The sequence below is a fragment of the Alexandromys fortis genome, unplaced genomic scaffold (genome assembly GCF_014885135.2).
Source record: "Alexandromys fortis isolate MF-2015 unplaced genomic scaffold, M_Fortis_MF-2015_v1.1 scaffold_114, whole genome shotgun sequence".
Lineage (NCBI taxonomy): Eukaryota > Metazoa > Chordata > Mammalia > Rodentia > Cricetidae > Alexandromys > Alexandromys fortis.
Genome location: NW_026068046.1, coordinates 784,508 through 793,326, shown reverse-complemented (window position 1 = coordinate 793,326; position 8,819 = coordinate 784,508).

Below are 8,819 nucleotides of genomic sequence, written 5' to 3'. Positions count from 1 at the left end.
AAGCTGAGACTTCGTCAACTAGCAGGCATAGACCCAGCAGAAATTATAGTGCCTTTCACTGCTGATGAACTAAAGAAATTATGGGAAGATAATGAATCATGGCAAAGAGCTTGTGCTAATTTTTTGGGAGACATTAATAACAACTACCGCAAAAGCAAGAGGCTTAACTTCATAAAGAGAACTTATTGGATTCTTCCTCGAATCGTCCGTGATGCTCCAATAACTGGAGCCCATACATTCTATACTGATGCCAATAAATTAGGGAAGGCAGGTTACAAATCAGAAGACTTGGCTAAGGTGGAACAAAGTCCTTATGATTCTGTCCAGAAGGCGGAATTATATGTCATTCTTATGGTGCTAAGGGATTTTAAAGAACCTATTAATATAGTTACCGATTCACAATATGCAGAAAGAGTTATTTTACATATTGAAACTTCTGAATTTATACCTGATGATACAGAACTAACCTCATTGTTTATCAAGTTTCAAGATTTGATCAGGAACAGGTTTTGCCCTATGTACATAACACACATCCGATCCCATACGGGTCTGCCAGGTCCTCTAGCACAAGGTAATGCAGAAATTGATCAATTATCGATTGGTAGTGTGCTACAAGCATCTTGATTTCATAATAAACATCATGTTAATAGCAAAGGTTTGAAGAAAGAGTTTTCTATCACATGGCAGCAAGCTAAGGAGGTTGTAAAGAAATGCCCTACTTGCTCTTTCTATAACCAAACGCCACTGCCTGCAGGGGCTAATCCAAAGGGCACCCAAAGGAATGAAATCTGGCAGATGGATGTGTTTCACTTTGCAGAATTTGGCAAATTGAAGTATGTTCACCACACCATTGACACTTATTCAGGCTTTCAGTGGGCAACTGCTTTAAGTTCAGAAAAAGCTGATTCAGTAATCACTCATTTATTAGAAGTCATGGCTATCATGGGTATACCTACACAAATAAAGACAGATAATGGTCCTGCTTATGCCTCTAGGAAAATGAAACGGTTTTTTGACTATTACAATATCAAGCATGTTACAGGTATACCATACAATCCTACAGGTCAAGCAGTCATAGAAAGATCAAATCGAACTATAAAGGATATGTTGAATAAACAGAAAGGGGTGGAAAACACCCCCAGAAATAGGTTACATAATGCTTTGTTAACCTTGAATTTTCTTAACGCTAATGAGAAGGGGACAACGGCTGCAGAAAGACATTGGATAATGGAAAAGTCTACTGAACTAAATCAACCAGTTTATTTCAAGGATGTGCTGACCTCACAATGGAAGCCAGGAGATGTGCTGCGTTGGGGAAGGGGTTTTGCTCTTATCTCCACAGGTGAGGAACAATTGTGGATACCGTCAAAATTAATAAAGGTTCGGTATGAAGAAGAAAAGCCATTTGGAAAAGATAAATAACAATTCATTCACAAGGATGGCGAGCATACTGATGGTAAGGAATTCAGGTAGGTTGGGGGCAGGGTTTTTTTTTTTTTTTATCTCCACAGGAAAATACTGATCTTCAAAGAATTTAAGGGACCCTGAATATTTAATAACTGATGGATGGAAAATAGTTACGACCCACTAAGACTCAACAGTAACATGAGTAAGTATTGATTATATATATATTTTCTTTTTTCTCTTTGAACGCTTCTTTATAAATATGTAGAGCTGGTTTTGGAGTTGGACTATGGCTCAGTCCCTCTTCAATTCCAAGCCTGTTGATAAGAGATATCTCAGAGTTTCTGTCTCAGATCAGGAGCCATGAAATGGGACAGAATGAGGATAATTATATACTTGATAAACTTTCTTTGCTTTTCCTCATATCTGTGTCTTTCTTTATATGTCAGAATATGTCCTTGTTGTTAATGTTTAAATTTCCCATAACAAGCAACAAATTTCCCTACAGTAATTTTTGAAGTTTCCAGGATGAAGATGGGGCCCCACAACATCAACTCAACCTGGTTTTTATGACGTCATGAATATTTTTTTTCTTTTTCTCTTTTTTACGCGCTAATATGAGACCTGTTTTTTGGTACCAACTGCACAAGACAATTTCGAATGGTGCACATTTTTGACAACACTCTGGCCGGACCTTCTCAAAGTGCTCAGGGACTAGTTATAATTTTCTTAGGTCAAAGGTTAATTTGGGAATTTTACCATCATTTGCTTTCACAGGAGCCCCTAAGGAGAACATCGCCCCCATGTCAGCTTGAAGCAATCTTAGAGGACGACGTCCCCTCTCCCAACAGAGTTTGCCCTCAGGGTTAGGGACATCTTTTAGTGGTTGGTTTGGGGTTGAGGGGATGGGGAGATGTTTTATGGAATTAGGGGTATGTTCAAAAAAAAAAAAGGGGGGGGGATTAACTGGTTTGATGGGATGATTGGTATTTGTGAGTTACTGTTTTTAGAAAATTGTATTGGTACTGTTTTCTGTATATTGACATATTGAATATTGAATGTGAGTGTTCCTACCTCTATTTTTGTATAAGAATATGCTTATATTGTATTGATACATCTACCATATCACAATGTACATTTCTACCTCTGATACTATTTATGTAATAACATTGTTTACATTTGATATGTAATGACATTGTTTACAGATGAAGATCATTGTCTTCATATATTGCACAGTTGTTTATTGTTTTAGTCTTTAAGTTAGATAGATATTGAGAATTATATAGATTAATAGTCATCTAAGTTTGTCATTTGTAATTAGACTAATCAGGTTCTTTAGATATATAGAGATTATACTCAGTATAGATAGATAATCTTCAACCTCTTTGGAGAGCTGTAGAATATGGCCTTTAATATAACTCAGAGTTTCGTGATAGTGAGACACAATTGCTCCTGGCAACACCGCTCTATTCCCGAGAGAACGTTGAGCACCAAAGACACTCCACTGGGAGCTTGTCTTCTTGGCAGAACTGGCCTTTGGGTTAAGAAAAGCCCATACCTCAACCACTGACAAAGATACAGAGCGTGCATCAATGGATACAACAGGACTGTCATATCCTGCCAAGACAGGGTAAGATAGTTTTGAAAAGTTCCTTGCCTTTAATAATGGTATGTCAGTTATGTTAGGCCTTAGCCAAAGTTGGTTGACTCAACATTGCAAACGAGACTTTGGGTGATTGCCCAGGTAGTCAGTTGTCTCTGTCAATTGTTGCACATTTTGGATATATCTCGTTTGTTAAGTAATATTTATTCCCTTCTCAGATCTTTGACAGAGTTGAAGATTATATAATTGTAGTTACTCTCTACATTATTTAGACTCCTTGAGATAGAATGTTTAGCAAAACTTTTGATTCTCAATATTGTTTGTTATATTTATTATTTGTTATTATTGTATATAGTTGTATTTGGTTTAGTTCTGTCTTATTTAGACAAAAAAGGGAGATGTAGGGATAAGTCCTTCCCCTTAGGGGGCGTGTTCACCTCTGGCTAATGTTAGCCTATAAATTTGGTGAGCATGCTCCCAGACGCGGCTTCTGCTTCCGCTTTCCTGGTCTCCGCAGGAACAGTGGTTCTGTAAGTCTTTCTCCATTAAAGCTATATATATATATATTGACAATCTGTCTGCATTCGCTTACGCCGCTGCAAAAATGACTATACCGTTTATTGTTATTTGGTGTTGATAGAAACTACTTAGAAAAATCAAAATGATTTGTACAAGATTGTGCCTACTGCATTTGTTCCATTTGAAATGCAGAGAATATTTCAGCAGAGTGAAAACTACATAGTTTTCTACTGATTCAAGCAGACTATTTACAATTTTTTTTAACTTTCTGTGGCCTGTCATTACTTATTTGGTGGCTTTGTTTGTTTGTTTTTTGTTTGACAGCTTTTCTTTTTAACATCTCATCAAAAGAATGCTTTGCAAAATTTGAAGCTTTCCTTCCAGTGAAATAATAATAGAAAATAAATGAGACTACATCCACTATGAAGATAGAAATACCACCTTATACCTAGAAATATCAAAAGGATATGTACTACACACACACACACACACACACACACACACACACACACACAATACAAAGACATTTAAGAGCAAGGGTTAAAATGTAGATATTGATCCAAAGCTTTTGTTTCTATTCCATTACTATTTCCTTTGTACATTTCTCCTTTAGTAATCTCATCTATGTTTATCATTTCAAGTATTACTGCACAATATATACTCCACGTAATGTTTTCTCTTCATATTACCAAATGTCATCAAAGCATCTCCACTTTCATATTTCAATAATATTTCAAATGTCAATTTAATTGCATGGTGCCCTTCTTTCCTCTAGGGCTTTCTAATTCTTATTATTGAGGAGCAAAATAATTTTTAAAATCATTTAAGCTATAAATATTTTATTTGACTCTCCCTACTTATAATTTTCAACTACTCACATATAATCAGTCATGACAATCTATTGACTGTTTCTTCAAAATGACCGCTATTTTTCTTTTCCCTACCTTTTTACACTATTTTAGAGACTTACCATTTTAAATAAAAAGAATTTCTGTAATACTATGAATGGGTTATCTCTCTTCCAATCTATTCTACATAACTACCAGGAAAAAAAAAACTTCTATAGTACCATTTTCACATATATGCTCACAGTTCTTCAGTGGCCTTCCACATGACTTTTAGGACACTGTTTTAAATCAGGAGCCCACTGTTGTGCTACTGATATTCAGGATAAAATACTCATCTTTTAAATTATTTTATGTCAATCATATAATTACACAGTATTTTTCTACATGAAATTACACACAAATAATTATAAATACAATTAATTGCAATGTATTTTATTCTACATGAAAGAACACACAAATAAGAAGAAGAACATAGGACACAATGAGGAAAAACACAGTATGTGCCTCATGATCTAAGTGTTTCTTCTGGCCTCTCTTTACAACAGCAAAATATTTCTCAATCATTTATTTGTCCAAGATATGCCTACTCAAGTGCTCACATTCACAGTCATAACCCTATTAATATTTTTCAAGCTATATTATGTGTCACTTATTTGGAATTTGGCACCGTTCCCCTGTACTGCAATGAGCTATGCATATGTTTATGTGTCTCTTTGTTTACATCTCATGATATTTTCAACTAAGGACAGCGCAAGCCATAGCATTGCATTTCCAGCTCTCAGGAACTCTAACCAAAAGCTTAACATTTACTGGTGTTTGATTACTGAATGTATACTGAAAGTTTGCAGTTTACCTTTGCGCAGTGAGGGATAAAAAAGCATCTGATTAGGTTCAAATGTTTGCTGTGCTTATGCCATTTTAAATGTCTGTTTGTAGCCCTTGCTTAAATGAGCCTGGCCTTTCTATAAATCATAACCTGCAGAGCTACGCACCTCTCCTTTCTGCAGATGGAGTTTCAAACTGTGACTCTTTCTTTTAAGCACATCAGTCAAAACCCTGGTTCAGAGTTATTTAAAGTGGTTTGGATTTTACGGTCCTATGAAGGCTTCACATTACAACTGCTGAGCTTAAAAAAACACAGAAACCAGAAAGAGAGTACAAGGAACTGCCATCTGTCCCTATAAACAATTATCGGCCGGCCATCTGCCCATAGACTGGATAATGATTTCAATGCTGGTAATATCTGACTGAAATACTTTCTCTCCATGGAACCAAAGAGTGGGAACCCATTAAAAAATGCTGAGCCTTCTATTTGTTGTTTGTAAATGTGTGTGTGTTTCTCTTCCTCATAGAGGAAGTCATCATTTCATTGGGGTTCTACATCATTCACTATGTATGGAAAAGTTGTTCTTTGTAACCTATGTGCAAACACCTGCACCCTCGAAAATAAATGATTATCTACAAGTTACCAAAAGAAATTAGTGCTTCTATAAACTATTATTTAGACCTACCCAAGAGAACTAAAGTATCCAATACATTGCAAACAGGAGCTAATGGTAATGGGATTGACAACGAACCTCAGGCTCAAACTAAACAGAAAAAATAAAACTACAGTCAAATGAAAAGGGCAGTTCTTCTGCCTTCAAAATAAGCTCAGAAAAGAAGTTCACAGTCAGTTTAATAAGCTTACTGCTTTGCTAATTTGTCTGAGATATGAATACTGAAGAAAATCGGCAACTGATAATCATTTAGTTTTGAATTTGGCCAGAACTCAATCTATTCTTATTAGGGCAGAATGTGTTTATTTGCCAATCCATAGTGTTTCACATATGTACTACACAACGAAATCAAATTGTTATTTTTGACCATGACCCTCAGCACTGGTTCATTCACAAAAGCATTGGTAATATAGCTTATAGCCTTCATCAGTGATATGTATAAAAAAGGTGAAAAACAAACTAAATATGGAATTAATTTTGTCTACAAATTAATTGATTTTCAAATAGATTCAATTTTAAAATAGCATCCAATAAATCAGTCATTTTATAATTTCTTTATAAAATAGAAATTTTTATCAACATGTGATGTGGGATTCTCCTCTGTATGCTGTGAATACTATTGTTTAATAAAGAATCTGGCTTAGCCTGATAGGATAGAACAGAGGTAGGTGGGAAAAACTAAACTTAATGCTGGGAGAAATAAGGGCAGTGTCATAGAGAAGTCATAGAGTTATGTTACTCAAACATGTTCTTACTTTGCCTTAAGTATATCTAGATATCACTTTTTCTTTTTCCTAAATTGCACGGCATCTCAAAAATCTTGTTAGAGTAGTATGGGTACCTAGCTTTTTAAATATTGACTAGATCATAAAAGCACATGAGGATATTAATGAAAGAGATATCTTGATAGACGGGGTCATTATGTGGTTAAGGAAAAACCAAGTGCCAGGGAAACTTCCAGGAACCTGCAATGATGACCTCCTAGCAATAGTCAAGAGGGTGCCTGAACTGGTCTTCCCCTGTAATCAGACTGGTGACTACTCTAATTGTTATCACAGAGCCTTCATCTAATAACTTATGGTAGCAGATGCAGAGATCCACAGATAAGCACTTGGCCAAGCTCTTGAAGTCCAGTAGAAGAGAGAGAGGAAGGATGATATGAGCAAAAGTTGGGGGTCAAGATCATGATGGGAAAATCCACAGACACAGCTGACTTGAGCATGTAGAGCTCACAGATTCTGGACCAACAGCTAGGAAGTCAACATGGGACAAATCTAGGCCCTCTACATGTAGGTAACAATTGTATAGTTGGGTCTTTTGTGGGTCCCCTAGCAGTGGGACCAGAATCTGTCCCTGATATGTAAGATGGCTCTTTGGAACTTATTCCACACGGTGGGATGCCTTGGCCAGCCTTGATGCAAGGGTGAGGAGCTTGATGTTACCTCAACTTGATTCCATAAAAGGCCTCACCCCTTCTGTTTGTAGAGTGGAGGGTATGTAGAAGGGAAGTGGAGGAAGGGGATGGGAGGAGAGGAGGGAGGGGAAAAACGTGGTTGGTATGTAAAATATAAAAGGGCATGATAACAATTATAAAATTTAATTCTCAAACAGTTTGTACAAAATAAGCTTTGTTAATTCTAGAAGGCCAGAATTTATTCTATGATACTTGGATCTATAAATAAGCATTAATACCAGACATATCTCAGGTGCTACAGTTTTAATATTTACTAAAACCTCAAGGAGAGCCAGGAGTGGTATCACAAACCTAAGACTTCAGAGAATGAGGCAGAAATCCAAGGCTGACAGCCTGTGCAACTAATTGAGAACCTGTTTCAAAAAGCCAAAATATCAGAACAAAGCAAAATTAAACTCCTAAGACAAATCCATGGGCATCTACAAAATGGTCAGTTTTTTTTTTTTTTTTGACTTGGCAAATGACAATTAAAAGTTTGGTAAATTATGATTACAATTTCGACCTAACAACTATTAATGATGCAACATTCCATTTATAATTTAAATGAAAAGTTTACAAAGGAACATCGATAATAAGTCTACTTACAAAAAATTGAGAAGAGATATTTGTGTTTTTGTTGATTTTAAATGCATGTATTTTCTTTTCTTCTGCACTTGACAATTTTAAGTACATTGGTATGGATATTGCCATTATACTCTAATAATTGCTGGATTGCTCTTCAATAATAAAAAGAAAGCATAAAATCTTCATGTCATTCTGACTTTTTACTTTACTTGAAAATTTTACCTTTTTTTCTAAACCTTTCTGGTATTGTGATGATTCTGACAGTTCAGGTGTGAAGAAATTAATATACTAAATATTACTGCCACACCCATTATGGGTGTGGAAAAATAATGAACAAATATGCTAAAAAGTAAAAAGGCAGGGGTGGATCTATCAGGAGTAATTGCTTTAAACAGAGCAAATGTCAATTGATTAATCATCCCCAGCAGCTAATTCTGTACCCTGAAAAAGAACTTCACTGGAGAGACTTTTGGTTTTGATTACTTACTGCAATGAGCTTTTGTTTGCTGCTGTTAAATTCTTACAGCTGTTGTTCTTTCATGCAGACAAACCATCTCTGTGAAAGCTGAGGTGATGTGTTTGTTTTAAACAGGAAGAAATTTTGGGTAAGAAAATGGAACTGAATGAAGTGCCTGGTAGTCAAGAATACCTGACCTCTGACCTCTTAAATCAGCTCTTTTGCAGACTAGATGCATGAAACTTAGGAAGCCATGTGGCCCCTCTAAGTGTACCCACTTTCTTGTCTGTAAACTAAAGGACTTGGAGTTAAGAGTTCCTCTACTTTCTTACTTGGTGGCTATGAGATTATTATTTTCTAGAGCAAGAAATTACAAAGGATTTTAAAATAGAGTAATTGAAAAGTCTTATGAAGAAATAATAATCTCATAGAATAGTGAGATACATATTCT